This window comes from Protopterus annectens, chromosome 1.part1, assembly GCF_019279795.1.
Source record: "Protopterus annectens isolate FY-2018-M chromosome 1.part1, PAN1.0, whole genome shotgun sequence".
Lineage (NCBI taxonomy): Eukaryota > Metazoa > Chordata > Ceratodontiformes > Protopteridae > Protopterus > Protopterus annectens.
The window spans coordinates 1,407,794,659-1,407,811,141 of NC_056726.1; the positions used below are offsets into that span (position 1 = coordinate 1,407,794,659).

At 43.4% G+C, this 16,483-nt stretch overlaps 1 protein-coding gene across 1 annotated transcript in view; it reads right to left on the reverse strand.

Moving 5' to 3' along the window:
- The window catches only part of SLC66A3 (solute carrier family 66 member 3), a gene marked incomplete in the record, with an annotated part of 409,918 nt that overhangs the window by 27,714 nt on the left and 365,721 nt on the right, over positions 1–16,483 (reverse strand).

Genomic DNA, 16,483 nt, shown 5'->3' on the forward strand with positions numbered 1-16,483 from the left:
CACCAGAAGTTTAGCCAATTGTTGAAATTGATAATTTTTTCTTTATACTGAGGTATCACTCTTGGTGAGGGCAGGATGCTACTCAGGGTCAGGGTCATACCCGCCTGGGCTACTTGATCAGACAGCTCTTTAATGTCTCTTTTCATGTAGTCCAGGGAGGTACGTCTCAGGTCATTCACACCAACATGAACAATGACAGAGTCATATTTGTACTTGTTCTGGAGTGACCTGAGTGCTTGTGTTATGTGGTGGATTCTGGCTCCCGACAGGCAGCTAACAGTAACCTTCTCCTTGTCCAGTCGAGTGAGTGGGGCATCCGTGTGCCCGACTATTGAGTCACCTATTACTAGTGTGTTAGGTATGTTATTTCGACTTAAGGGCTGTGATTGTGCGGCACATTGATTTTGTGTTTTATGCGTTGTCTGGTTTGTGACAGGAGGTGCAGGTTTTGTGGGTGTCTGCTTTGGAGCTCTCTGATGCTTTTGCAGGTTTTTATTTAGAGCCTCCGAGTATGATTTTGTGTATTCATGTGTATTTTTTGCCAGTGCTGGTTTAGTAGGTCTATGTGAGGCTGGAGGTGTGGTGCAAGTGTTAACCTTTTCCTCATGACTGTCTGTTTCAGTCTTGGGTGGAGAGACCTTAGCCTCCAGTTTGGCTGTATAATTGCAACTCTTGCGTATGTTAGTGTTTTGTGGCAGGAGGAGAGGGCCGTCTGTGTACATGAAGCAGTTGTAACATTGCCTCAGGATACTCAGATTCACCAGCTGGACTGGAAAGTACATGTGAAGTTGCCCTTTGGTCATGCCTGTATAGTGGGGTGAGCTGCTTAGTCGTTTGGTTGGTGAGGGGTAGATAAAGAACCTTGCCCTGCTGGGCAGTCAAGTGTCAGGGTATATTACGGCTTGCTATTAGGTCTGAGCAAGTGCTGGACTGTAGGATGCTTTTTGAGTGCTTAGGTTGAGAGTTAGACTAGTTTCAAGTGAAAAACTGAATAGGAGACTTAGTGGAGCCGGGAATAATTTAACCCTAGCTAACCGGTGCTGCTCGGCGCACAAAACCATGCAAACGTGTTTTTTAAACTACTAACTTTTGGACTGGAACCACTCCTCCAGGAACAGATGGCTGCTCAAAGTTCCCCTCTCTCACAGGTGAACAGAGAAACTTCCCTCTATCCAAGTAAGGTATAGGTAAACTCAGAAACTTGTAACACAGCCCTGAATTCAGCACTAGCCTGAAAAATGGACTATACTAGCTTAGAAAGGCAGGAAACAAGAAATTTTTTTTTTGAAAAGAGAAGGCAAAAACTGTAAAAAGTACACTTAAAACAGCTTTAAACGACTACAAGCGATCAGAAAAGGCTATCGCACTTTAGTGTGTAGACTACAACAATTAAACAATTTATTTAAACAAAAAAAAAACAACTTTTTAAAAGTGCAGGCAGTCAAATAAGTACAATATGTGAAAAAAACAAGCTTTTAAATCACAATAAGTTTTGGAAAATCAGTGTTTAGGCGGAAAACAGTTAAGTACAGCAAGAAAATACAGAAAACTAATACTCAAATAACTCCAAAGTCTCTCATTTAAGCTAGAAGGCTTGTATCTGTTTAAGGCTTTCTAGTGCTTTCCAGTAGGTTAGTTACAGTAAAGATGGGAAACAAGCACAGATGTGGTCTTTTAAACCAGAAAGTTGAAAGAGATGGACAACTTCCCAAATGATCAATAAACTACAATTCTTGGGCCAAGAACCACTCCTCTTGTGGTAGACAGGCTACCTAGTACTTACCACTCCCGCTGATAAGCTAGAAGGCTGCACTCCAACACAAAGGCTTGGGGGGGGGGGTCAGAAGCTTACAAACAGTCCTGGATACAGCAAATCTGTACCTGGACTAGACTAGTTACGGGAAAGGTGGGGATCAAGCGCAAACACAGGCTTTAAAACCAGAAAATTGAGAGAGATGGAAAAAAACTGCCCAAACCGCCAATAAACTACAATTTATGGGCCAGAACCACTCCTCTTGTGGTAGATAGGCTACCTAGTGCTTACCACTCCCACTGATAAGCTAGAAGGCTTCCCTCCAACACAGAAGGGCTTGCGGGGCTCAGAAGCTTACCAACAGTTCTGGATACAGCAACTCTGTATCTGGACTAGGCTAGTAACAGGAAAGGTGGGAAACAAGCGCAAGTGCGGCTTTTAAACCAGAAAGTTGAAAGAGATGGGGAAAAAACTGCCCAAACGTTCAGTAGCTACAATTTCTGGGCCAGGAACCACTCCTCTCGTGGTAGATAGGCTACCTAATGCTTACCACTCCCATTGATAAGCTAGAAGACTTCCCTCCAACACAGAAAGGTTTGGGGGGGCTCAGAAGCTTACAAAGAGTCCTGGATACAGCAAATCTGTACCTGGACTAGACTAGTAACAGGAAAGGCAGGAAACAAGCACAACACACAGGCTTTTGAATTAGGAGGTTGAAAGAGAAGAAAGAGCTTCCCAAACGGCCAATAAACTATAATTTCTGGGCCAGAAACCTCTCCTCCTGTGGTAGATAGGCTACCTAGTGCTTACCACTCCCACTGATATGCTAGAAGGCTTCACTCCAACACAGAAAGGCTTGGGGGGCTCAGGAGCTTAGAAATAGTCCTGGATATAGCAAGTCTGTATCTGGACTAGATAAGTTACAGGAAAGGCAGGAAACAAGCTAGGAATTTTTTTTTTTTTTTTTTTTTACAGAAAAGCAGCTAAAACAGCAGGAAATACAATTCAAATGCAGTGTAGGCTAGCACACGTGTATCAATATTATGGCAAATACAGTTTAATTAAATGCAATTAAATTAACAAATTACTAAAAAAAAAGCTTCCTAAGATAATGCCAAACAAAATCTTCCGGATCTCCATCAGTCTCCCCTCCTCCCAGCCTCCAAACTTCCACAGGAACACCATCCACCCCGGGACCCACTTGTACATTGGCCACACATCACAACCCTTATCTCATCTCCTCCAATCCCAACCACTGCAACCGAGCTTCATCGACCCCCAACCCTGGCACACTTAACTTCTTCATAAACATTGCCATCTGTAGCCATTCCTGACCTTCACATCTTTCTGCTTTATAAAGACTCTGACAGAAGTTCTGAAACACTTCCAATACCTCTATAGGATCCCCTGCCATCCTCCTTGTCGTAGGCTCCCCAAGCCTGGTGACAGCCCGCTCCACCCTTTGCTACCTGAGTCGCCACACCAAAGATTTCTGCATTCTATCAAAAAACAGTTGCCCAATAGCAATCCTTCCAAGCCTGTGCATACCACCGAGGTAATCCTTTATTCTCTGCCCAGCACTCTGCAGTTAATCTCCCTCCTGCTCCACGAGACTCCCCCCACTTTGCAACACTCCAACAATCTGTCAGTCCCTCCAAATAACTCCCATCACTTAGCAACCATAGCTCCCCTTCTCCTATTTCCACCCCATCACCAAACTCCACCCCAATTCCTTCCCATTCCCTAGCCATATCCCCAGAAGATTCTCTCGAACAGCTCCCAAACAGTCTCCACTAACCATTCCTTAAACCCCTCTCTTTTCAACAGCTAAGGGGGAAAATGCCAATGCCCCATCCCTATTCCATTTACCTGTGCTTTTATCTTAGCCATTATTGGCACACAATCCAAAACAGTCACTGGGTGAGTATCAAGACATTCAATTAAATGCACATTTCTGTGAAATTCAAGTCCTGTCCAGCCAAGCTCTGTCTTTACATCCCGGGGAATAATAAGTAAATTCACTCTGAACTCCCACCACTGAATTCACATATTCCACACTAAACACCCTCACAAATTTCTTCAAAAATCTACCTTCCCCTACCATACACTCCCTTCCGGGCTTCCCAGACATATCCTCACTGCCGCAAATAAAACTGCAGTCCCTATCTACAAGAAATACTCCCTGCTGAAAACTGATCACCCCCCAGAATCCTCCCAAGCTCCACTACAGCAGTCCCAGCTGGAGCGCAAACAAAAGCCAGAGCAAGACTGCTCCTTTGCCAGTAGCCCCTTAGCACTACAAATCTGCCATTATCATCTTTTTTTATCCTCTTCTATCACTATTGGAGTCCCTCTTGCAATTAATATAAGTACTCCTTTTTCCTTTGTCCCAGGTATTCCAATGAATTAACATTCCTGAAAACCTTTCTTTATCAAATTTACATGTTCAATTTTTTCTAAATGTGTCTCCTGTAACATAACGACTTGCACTCTACATCCTCCAAGACAGTTCACTACTCCTTCTTGCTTGTATCCATCTGTGAGGCCATTTACATCTAAAAACACCAAAGAAAGCATCATTGTATTAAAAAGTTATTCCCACTTTTTATATTTAACACCATTTTTTTGTTAAATGTCTAGTTCCAGTTTTTGTATCACATGCATACACTGTTTGGCAGGTAGAACTTTTATACTGTTGTTTCTTGTCATATCCATTTGAGCCTATTTCACATCTTGTAAAACTTTTTGTTTTATTGAAAGCCCTCAAAAAAAAAAAAAACACTAGCAATATTTCCCTAAAACCTATTAACTTACCTATTAACTTAACATTAACACACAAAACTATGTACACCTTCAAATATTGAAGTTTTACCCTCCTAATAGGAACAAAAGTCCCAAACTCAAAGCCACAACAGCTCTCAACCTTCCATCTCCAAAATGAGGAACACTGGCCAAATATTACATCCTGGTAATCTTAGCTCCCCCAATCCATGCCCAGACAAGACATCTGAAAAAACTGCTACTATCTTCACTACCTATTTTATCGATTCAATATCTAAGCTACTGAACCCTAATCCAAACTCCTCTACTACTAACATCTCCAACTTTTCTGAACCTACTCCTAATACTATCTCCTCAAATATCTTCTCCCTCAAACCTGTACTACTAGCTACATCAAAACTCTTCTCTCTAAATTAAAACCATGCTCAGCATCAGCTGACAATATTCTTTCCACTTTTCTTCTACTAGCAGTTGACTCTCTTGCTCTCCCTGTATCTATCCTAATTAATCACTCTATCTCTGAATCTAAAGTCCCTTCCATCTGGAAACAATGCTACACTCTACCTATACACAAAGGCGGTAACTCCTCTGATATATCCAACTTTAGACCTATCACTTTCCTCTCCCCTCTCTCTAAAGTACTAGAAAAATGGATTCATAAACAAGTTAAGCAGTATCTAATACAGGAAAATCTGCTTACACCAACTCGACACAGCTTCAGACCCAAACATAGCACCACTACAGCTCTATTATCCTTACTCAACACTGTCTTTATAGCCATGAACGACAATAAACTTATTTTGTGCCTATTCTTGGACCTCTTAAAAGCTTTCAACACTGTCTCACACACTCTTCTGCTGCACAAACTTCATAACCTCAACTTTTCCTCCGATACTGTTGCATGGTTCTCCAGTTACCTCACTGATCAGTGAGATGGCACTGTGCACTCTCCCGTCCTCTCCCTGTCAAAATGGGTGTACCTCAAGGGTCTGTCCCAGGCCCTTTACTTTTTAATATCTTAACTAATCAGCTCTACACCTCCTGTCATCAGTCATCTTTAGTGCAATACGCAGATGACTCTGCAGTCATCACCACAGCCAACTCTCCCACTAAGCTCATCTCAGCTACTCAAGCATCTTTTAACTTAGTTGAAACATGGCTCTCCAACAACCAGCTCATCCTTAACCCTAAAAAAACAAATCTGCTACTCTTCCTACCTAAAAAGTTCAACAATATTAAACGTTCCTTCTCCATATAGTCCCTTAATAACTAACACTCCCATTCAGGTAGAATCCAGTACTAAGCTCTTAGGTTTAACCATCGACAATCAACTTAAATTTGACTTGCATGTTAATAAGTGTATGAAAAAGACTAATTCAAAACTAGGGCTCCTTTACCATAACAAGAAATTCCTTACCTCTGAAGCCAAGATTACTCTCTCTCTCTTAACTACATTCTACCCAGTCTAATATACAATTCTCAAATTCTCACAAATCATAACTCAGCACTCCTGACCAAACTTGAATCTACCTACAACAAGGCAGCTAGATCTGCTGCCCAACAAACCTACAAATCCCATCACTGTCTCTCTCTAAAACACCTAAACTGGCTTGAATTACCCCACCAGCTTCTTCTCTCTCAGCTCCAGATCATCCATTCTATCCTATACCAGCCTTCCTACTGCCCAGCACTATCCCCTCTCATCTCCCATTATTCTCCCTCCAGATCTCTCCGAAGCTCTAACCAAGACCTACTACAAATCTACAAACCCAAGTCTAAATTTGGACACAACATGTACAGCTATCACCCCACTATTGCCTGAAATAGGCTCCCACTAGAAATCAGGACCCTTACACATCCTAAACAATTTAAGACAGCCACCAAAGAGCACTTTAAAAGTCACGGGTCCTGCCACTGCACTCTCCCTTCCTTAACATCCCCTACTTCTCATACCTTAATCTACTTTCTGCCCTTAACTCACTCTTCTCACTAGCTCTCTAATCTTCCTTGACTACTCTTTCTACTGTCTTCTAAAATCTATTAAGCAAATTGCCTCAGAGAAGCATTCTATTGTAACTGTCTTGCCTTCATGAAACTACATCATAATAAAACTGGGTTTTTGTAACCACTTACCCCAAAAACTATACTCATCTTAAAGACATATTTCTTCTTATACATCTTTTATTGACACTGTATAACATTGTATTGCTATTTAATACCTTGTAATAATCCTGTAACATTGCTGTTTAACGCTAATTCATAATGAAAATTGTATAATATGCTGGAGCTTTTCTCCCCAGGCCTCCGCTGAAAAAGGGCTCTTCAGCTCAGTCAGACAATCCCGGTCAACAAATGTAAAATGAAATATAAATAAATAATGTGGAACGAATGGGCAAATGTGGAAAACGTACTAATGGCTTACTAACAACTTCAACTAGTAAGGCCATAGGATGGTTAAAATATGCTGGTTTTACTTATAAAGAAGATCTTTTAATGAATTAATAGGATTCATTTCTATTTACCATGGATTTCACTTAAAAAATTCTTAACACTGAATGTGTGACAGAGTCTTTGAATGTGGAACTTTGAGGAACATGAACTTTTTAAAACCTCAAATGAGGTACACTTGAGAGGTATGCCAGCCACACTTGCAGACTTGAGTTAACCTAAAAGAAAGGTTATCCATGCTAAAACACATAGTGCAGTTTGTGCTGCTACTAAGTGTTGACTGGTTTTGTCTTTTATTTATAGCTCCCCCAGCTGGGAAAAACTCTGAATGCTTTCAGAGAACATTAACTACCTTAGGAAAGTCCCTGAATGCTTTTAGAGAACATCATCTTCCTGGGGAAAACCCCTGAATGCTTTCAAAGAACATTATCTCATAGCCAATTTCTCTTTAACCACTCTCCACCAGACTGTAGCCAGTTTCTCTTTATCATACTGTCTCCATGGAGACATGAGAACCAGGCAGACAGTTTTTTTTTAACCAGGTCTGTATGCAGTTATCTGATATCTTCCTGTAGGTTTACTGGAAGTCCACTACTAGTCAGTGTTTCTTCAACACTTTCTGTATCGGATTTTTTCCAGGTCTTCTGTATTTCTTTATTCCTGGCATCCAGGCAGTGCACTTACTAGCCAGATACTGAAATTTACCCATAAACACGAGTCTACTGGCCTTCTCTGCTGAGTTTCTGTTTTCACACTGGGAAAGATAGAAATAAGCTTTTACTCAATGTGCAGCCATCTCAGAAGTCCCCCAGATAGTAAGGATTAATGGAAAAGAATAAGAAGTTATGTACCTACCATAATGTCCCATGTTAGTTGTCTTCTTCTCACCTTCTTTCTTGCTGGTTGGGTTCGGAGCCGACTCTCGGCTCTGACTCTCTGCCATTTTCTAAAGCTCGAGAGCTACTTACTGGCTCGAGGCCTCCCTATATCCCACAATGCCTGGCGCTAGACCACCAGATCTCGTTTGGAAGACCTAACACCATAATAATACAAGAGGACAACTGTCCCAAAAGCAAGACTTCAGCTAGAGGGCTGAAGAAAAAGGTAGAGGACATAAAACGGTAAAGACTCAGCCAGTGACAAGACTCGTAGGAGGACTCTTCTCGGTTCATCTAGGCTGGGGGGATGGAGGGTGGGACGCAAGAAAGAAGGCGAGAAGAAGACAACTAACATGGAACGTTATGGTAGGTACATAACTTCTTAATGTTATGTTGTCTCTCTCGCCTTCATTCTTGCTGGTTGGGACAGCATCCCTAGCACCTCAGTCCTGGGTGGCTCATCGGAACAGACTCTTGAGCACAGTGGAACCAGAATCAGCTCTACTCCTAGAGGCCACATCCAATTTATAATGTGAAATGAAGGTATGAGGGGTGGCCCATGTGGCTGCCGCACAAATGGCTTCCATTGGTAGTCTTGATTGAAAGGCTACCGATGTAGCTAAAGCCCTAGTAGAGTGGCCTTTAGGTTTAGCAGGGAGTTCTTTATTCCTCAACTGATAAATAAGGGTAATAATAGAGGACAACCACCTGGATAAGGTTACTTTAGACACTGGTCGACCCTGCTTACCCTCCGCATAGGACAGGAAGAGTTGGTCTGATTTCCTTATTTGCTCAGTCCTATGCATATAGAAACGTAATTGCCTATGAACGTCCAACTGGTGTAACTTGTGTTCAGCTCTGCTGGAATAATTTGGAAAAAAGACTGGCAGATCAATGGATTGAGTCAAATTGTTCTTGGAGGGGACCTTAGGAAGGAACGAAGGATTAGTCCTGAGTGAAACTCTATCCTTATGGAAAACTAGATAAGGAGGATGAACACAAAGGGCTTGAAGTTCAGAAACTCTCCTCGCTGAAGTAATGGCCACCAAAAAGAGGGTTTTCCAAGTAAGCAATTTCAAGGAACAGGAAGCTGCCGGTTCAAAGGGAGGCAGTATCAAGGAAGCTAGGATCAAATTTAAGTCCCACGGAGGCGGGGGATCTCTCGCTGGAGGCCTGAGCAAGATTGTTCCTTTCAGAAAGGCTTTGCAAAGTTTATGGGACATGATGCTGGTTTCTGACAGGCCCGTATGGAAATTAGAGATTGCCGCTAATTGAACTCTAATGGTGGCCGACGAAGAGCCCGCTTGAAAAGGTTCTGCTAAGAAGTCCAGAACGTTATGGACAGGGGCCGTGAAGGGATCTATATTTCTAGCCTCTGCCCAGAAAGAGAAACATTTCCACTTACTAGCATAAGTCTTCTTAGTTGTAAGTTTGTGCGAAGAAAGGATAATCTCACACACTGAATTGGAAATACTGGGAAGCCTGGCTAAAGTTGGAAGTGGAGCAACCAAGCAGTGAGGTTGAGAGACTGAAGAGACTGATGCAGCCCGCCCGACTGATGGATCAGGAGGTCCAGAACTGGGTCCAGATTCCAAGGCTGCTCTAGAAGGTGACTATGCAGGAATGGGAACCAGATTTGTCGAGGCCAGTAGGGGGCAATGAGGATCATCCTGCAACCCAGCACGGTAGCCTTCTGAATTAGTTTGGGAATTAGTGGAAAGGGTGGGAATGCATACAGAAGTCCCTGTTGCCAATCGTGAACTAAAGCGTCTCTGGGGGAGTGTCTGGGAGGAGAGTGAAGAAACTGTTGCACTTACTGTTGAGAGGACTTGCGAAAAGGTCGCAGCAAGGCTGATCCCATTTGCGGAAGATTCTGTCCGCTACTGTCCGGTTGAGAGACCACTCATGAGGCATGAGAATAGCTCTGCTTAGCCTGTCCGCTATGACGTTGGACTTCCCAGGGATGTGCGTTGCTGTCAGAAACCATTGAGAGGAGATCACCCACTGCCATAGTCTGAGTGCTTCTCGACATAAGGGATATGACTTGGTTCCGCCCTGCTTGTTGATGTACCACACTACAGACATATTGTCTGTCTGAATTGCAATGGTCCTAGAGGGTAGACAGTTCTGAAGAGCTTGCAATGCTAAAAGCACCGCCCTCATCTCCAAGACGTTTATGTGCAAGTGGTACTCGTGGGGTTGCCAGGTGCCCTGGACAGTCCTGCCCTGAAAATGCCCCCCTACCCAATCAGGGAGGCATCTGTGGTTACTGTGGCAACTGGAGGACGAAGGACATCCACCAAGCCAAGTGGTCTTTGCATGACTGTGTGATTATTATCTTGTGAGACAAAGGAAGTTGTTGAAAGGACCATTGGGTGAAAAGCATCCACTGGAGAATCCTCATGTGAAAATGAGCCAGGGGAACTAATATGATCGCTGCTCACATGAGACCTAAGGTTTTTAGGACGAATCTGGCCTGAATCTTTCTGCATCCTAATAATACCTGTACATGTCGGCGAATGTCTGCCACTCTGTCTACTGGAAGCCTTGCGGACAGATCTTTCGTATTTAATCTTGCACCTATAAAGGTTAAAGACTGACAAGGCGACAATGCAGACTTTTCGAAATTTATTGAGATACCTAGGTTGGAGCATGTTTGGATGGTATAATCCCTGGCTCTCAGCAACTGATGTCTGGAGGTAGCAGTAAGGAGCCAGTCGTCTAAACATGGAAACACCTGGAATCCTTGCCGTCTCAGGTGAGCGGTAACCACTGCCATGTATTTGGTGACCACCCTGGGGACTGCGGCAAGACCAAAGGGCAGGGCTCTGAACTGGTAATGACTGGCTCCCAGCCAGAAGCGGAGAAATCTTCTGGAACGCCTGTCCATTTTGATGTGGTAGTACGCATCCTGAAGATCTATGGAGCACATCCAATTGTCCTGACCCAAAAAGGGTAGAATGGACTGAAGCGTGACCATCCAGAACTTCGTTCTTTGAACAGACTTGTTTAGTCTGCTGAGATCCACAATGGGTCTCCACTCCAGTCCCCTGTCTTTTTTGGTACCAAAAGGAGCTTTGAGTAAATTCCGGATCCTTGCTGGTCTGCTGGGACTTATTGGATGGCCCGTTTTTTTTTAGCAGTCTTGAAATTTCTTGTACTGCCTGCTCCCTTAAACTGGGTGGAACATCTGGGATGGGGTTGTTTGATTTTAAGGGAGTGTGGACAAATGGGATTTTGTAACCTCCGGATATGATAGACTGCAACCATCTATCTCGAGTGATGAGACGCCAGGCTTCTGGGTACAGGGAAAACCTTTCCACGACTGCCTCAGAAGGCGGACAGCCGGGCAGCCCCTCAGGGGTGCTGGAAGGGCTTGTCAGAGAAAGATTCTCTGCTGCCCCGATTCTGCGGACCCCCTCTGCCCTGCGGGTGGCATCTATTGTTGTTCCCTCCTCTGCCTCTGGAGGGAAACTCGCCACGTGTCAGGCACGGCTCCCTGGGGTTTCCCGGACCACATCTTCCCACTTTTCTGACCATTAGGGTATGGTCTAGAGGGAGTGGAAAAATGGACTCCAATGGCAGAAAGAGTCTTGCCTTCCTGCTTACACCTGGTAAGTGTATCTTTCACCCTAGGTCCAAACAGAGCCGAACCATCAAAAGAGGTGTTGGTTAAAGATGCCTTGAAGGGATCAGTGAAGTTACATAACCGCATCCAGGCATGTCTTCTCAAAGCCACGCCTGTGCCTGCGGCTCTACTCGCCCCATCAGCCGCATACGAAATGAGCCACATGGAGGAGTTAACGATAGAATTAAGAGTCGCCAGCTGGGAGTTTATCTTGTCTTGAGCCCCCGCAGCTGATGGATCTTGCAGGGTATCTCCTCTGAAGATGGGTGAAGTGGCACAAATAATTCAGCGACCACATGAAGAAGGTCGTTGAGGAAAACATCCGCTTCCCATATCTATCCATTGTCCTAGACTCTTTATTAGGGGGATGGACAGGTACAGAAGTGTCAGCCAACTCCTTTTTCATGGCAGCTGCTACTACCATGACATCAACGAGGACACCCTTTGTCAGAAACTGTTTATCTTGAGGGGCTGTAATAAACTTAGTGGGCCTGCGAGGGGTTGGTTCCAGTGTGTCTGGAGCTGACCACGCCTTCCGAGCCACCACTTCCATTAATGGATCGAAAGGCGGAGACACCCAGGAGGTGGATGGGCGAGAACCAAACGCATCCAAATATACCGACTCGTCCTCAGAAGGGTTAAGGGAAGACCAGTTCCCCCTCTGCTTAAGGATCTCAAGGATGTCTGAGAAAGAGACATCTTCAGAGGGGGATCCAAATCCTCCAAGTCAGTATCTGATGTGACCGACTCTGGGGAGTCAACATGTTTCCTCTTACATTTCCTCTTTCGAGGGGGCTCCTCTGAAATGTCAGGGGAGGCCTCGGAAGAGGAAGATACACCCAGTGGGGTGAACTGGAGCATTTGATCCCCTTGCTTGGGGTCTGGAGGAGGGGCAGAGACCGAAGCAGGCACCCTGGGGGAGGAGCTGAAGGGGCTGATCTGAAGTCAGCACGGCCCTCATGACCTCGAAGGCGCCCCTGTCCGGCAGAGAAGAGGGCCCCCGCTCCGAGGAGACGGGAATCCTCTCCGGCACCGAAAGGGACGGCTCTGAGGCCTATGTAGGAGCCGAGCTTACCAGCGCCGAGGCTCCGAGAGGGAGAACGGTGCAGACGAGGGAGTCTCGGCGCCCAGATCCCTCCATGGACAGAACCATTGAAGAAATCGGAGCCGACGAAGGAGCCGAAAGGGGAAGCATCGGTGCCGACGTTTTCAGGATCCAAGCCCCAACAAGCTCCGTCTCCGAACTGACAGGAGGAGTCGGAGGAGGAACTACTTCAGAAAAAGGAGCAGCCACAACCTGATGAGGAGGGCTAGTTAACATTTTAGCCGGGGCCTGTGATTTGAGGAGTTTACTAACCACTCTCTCCAAGTCATGATCGGACAGCCTCGAGGACCGAGAAGAGTGGGACCTATGGCTCCGTTCAGACTGTAGCAAAGATGATCCCGGAGCCAAGTGAATCGACTCCAGGGATGGCGACCTGGATCGCTTATGGCTCCCTGATGGCTCCGACACCAAGGTCAGAGCCGAGAGAGATTTTGATACTTCGGTTCCGGCCGGAACCGAAGTTGAAGCATACGCTTCAACTGGTGACTGGGAGCCGACGGCTTGGTGGGCTTAGGGGTTTTCACTGGCTGAGACTTTGCCGGAGACCCCACAGGTTTTAATAACCCCCTGAGAATTAACTTGCTCCTGCAGGACTCTCGGAATAAAGGCATGACATACCGAGCAAGAGTCCTGCAGGTGTAGGGAACCCAAACAATAAACACAAGAAGTGTGACCGTCTGTCAGAGACATTTTCTGACAGCATGAGTCACACTTCCTGAACCCTGATACCTTGGTATCCTTTGACATGTTATAGATAAAAGGAATACAGATGGATGAATTTTAGACTAGTGCAAAAAAAAACACACACACACACACACTAGTCCCACACCTTCACACAAAAATTTAAGGTAACTATACTAACAAAAACTAAGAGACTATGATCTTAGACTACAAAGGCTAAACACTACTTCCTACTGAAAACAATATAAAAGGAAAGGGGATAGCCTCTAACTTAAACGGCCTACTTAGGGAGATGGGGGGGGGGGTGGTGGAGAAACTCTCTAAGTAAAAACTAGTTTCCTAAGGGTCAGAAAACACAGGGAAACTAAGACTAGTCTAGAGAACTACTCTGATTTAACAAAAAATTTGAAAAATATACACTAAAAGTTTAACTACTAAAAATACAAAAGATTAATACGACCTGAGCCAGTGAAGCGCAACTTCGTAGCTACAGCGGCAAACGAGATCTAGGGGTCTAGTGCCAGGCATTGTGGGATATAGGGAGGCCTCGAGCCAGTAAGTAGCTCTCGAGCTTTAGAAAATGTCCGGGTCAGAGCCGAGGATCGGCTCCGAACCCAACCAGCAAGAATGAAGGCGAGAGAGACAACTTAACATGGAAAGGATAGTGAACGGATTAATGGAAAAGAAGGACAGGATAGTGAACCCTGTACCCCTTGTTAACTATATACATTAACTCCAAGATAGCACCATGAAAGGGGAAAGGGCAAAAAATTAATTCCCCACTCTACTGCAATCTTGGGAAACTGCAATAAAAGTTTTTCACTGAACCTGTGGATCAACCTTATTTGGGTCAATGTTTTTTATGTCAATGTTTGGTGGCTCGTGAATTATAAAAATCTACACAGCTAACTGTGACTTTTACATTTTTATCACTTTTTAGGGGCAAAGGCCTTCACATCAGGATATTGACTATTTGGCTATATATGCTCTTTATGTATGGGCAAACCATAAAATTGCAAATACAAAGAACTGAAAAAGTCTTTTTAAACTGTGTTTCCTGTACACATTCATAAGAGGATACAACGTTTTGCAAAAACATATTTAACAAATCCTGACTTTCATAATTCTATGGATTCATAATTCTGTGATTTGCAATTCTGATAGGAAGATACATTGATAATATCCTGAAGAGTGAAGTAAAGAGTCTGTTCTGAACCTGGGATCCTCATCATCTCTATTTATCTCTTCCCAACTGAAAAGAGATTTCCCATAGACTATTTGAAAAAAAATTCTCATATAATATTTAAGGCAACCATAAAAGCAATACCTTCTGGTAGGGGTCCTGATGACTGTGAGGAAGAATTCTCCTTATTAAAATTTTGATGACAATGAATATGCATCACATAAAATAATACACATTTTTTTTCTCTTCACTACACGAGTGAAGGAAGGAGCTCTCTTCCTTTGCTTTCTGTCCTTGTGAACATTTGAAGGTACCTGGAAAAGTTCACATTTCTGTGACAGACTAATACCGGTTCAATGGAGGTATATGCTCTACATTGTATTTAAACCATTTATTTGCATAAGTCTTATAATCAGAGGGTAAATGCATTAAACTAGAAGTCTACTAAATGTAAACCCGGTGGGGCTAGCCTGGTTAAGAAATGCTGAAGTGCTAGATTCATCTATTTTATTTATTTTTATTTTATTTTACATTTGTTTACTGGGAAATTCTGACTAGACGCAGTTTGTTTTTCAGCGGATGCCTGGGGAGAAAAGCTCCATATCATGTACATGACAAATAGAGATACAAAGCTGCAGCAATAGCAAACAACATTACAGGTTGTTGGCTTTAATACAATAACAAGATATTGGTTATCAACAGTATATACAGTAAATGTTGCAAGTTAAGATAGCTTCTTGTCATTTATAAAATTAGTAACAAAGTTGTCAGGCAAGATTTTAAAGTATGTAAAGGCAACTAGCTACTGCTGAAAATCATGGATTCCACACAACCACATGACCAGTGCAGGTAATAACAAAGGTATTGCTAAGGGCTTAGTTTTGTCAATACTGAGGTCAGTGAAGAGAAATTTGATTGTGTTAATGACTGCACATCTCTATTTTACTGAGTCATCTGACTATTAGTACTCTCCTTAGAATTATAGACAAAACTGGAAGACGTGCAGTTTTCAAGGTTTCTGATGTTTAATTTTATGATTCGCCTCTGATGAGTTTTATCACTATCGTTTTTTTTTTTGTATTTTTTTATACAGTTCCTTTATCATTTTTTTAAAAGAAGTTAAATGACAAAAATGGTTATTTATGGTGCTCAAACTAGCAACTGCCTAGCACAATCACAGTTTAATGTTTTATAAATGCATGACTGAAGATCTCTGAAGAAAGACAAGAAATACAGGGAAAACCACTCTTCACTGACGCAGGATATAAATTACTGAGAGTAGCAAGAAGATTGGAAGAAAGCTCTGTGCAATGCCGATACTAGCCATAGTTCTAAGGAGCCCTGGCATAAAACCTGTAAAATCCTTTCTTCATAGGGATACAAACAAAACTGATGAACACCTGACAAGGAAATAACAACACACAAAGATGGTAACATTACTAATATGATTTACTGTATCACTGACCAAACATGAAGGCATACACAGGAGAATTAAGACTGCCGGAAATTATTAGTGATACTCAGTGGCCCAACATAATATACTAGCATAAAAATAGACACTGTACTAAAGTGAGCAAGAAAGAATATGCTTTTGTGGAAGGGATGAAATATTGGGAGTCATGATTTTTAAAGAGTTGTTGTTGTATCTTTCGGCTTTTCCCGGTTAGGGGTCGCCACAGTGGAACTCTGGTCCGCTAATGATTGGCAGCAGATTTTTACGTACCGAGTTGCCAACCCGACATACAACCTTTAACGAAGGTACGCCCATTCACGCATGTCTCCACACAGAAGACGCTTTAGCTGAGAATCGAACCGGACGTCTTACTGTGAGGTGACAATGCTACCGCAGCACCACCACTGCAGTATGAATTAATTAAGGATATTTGTGTGATGTTTTAGGGCAAACTTAGCATAGAAAGTGTATGTTTTAATACATCTGAAATGAAGATACAGTTACGGTTTAAAGAAAAAATAGGAAAGTATAGGAAAAGAGATAAACTACTAATCCTTGTATAATAGAAAAGAT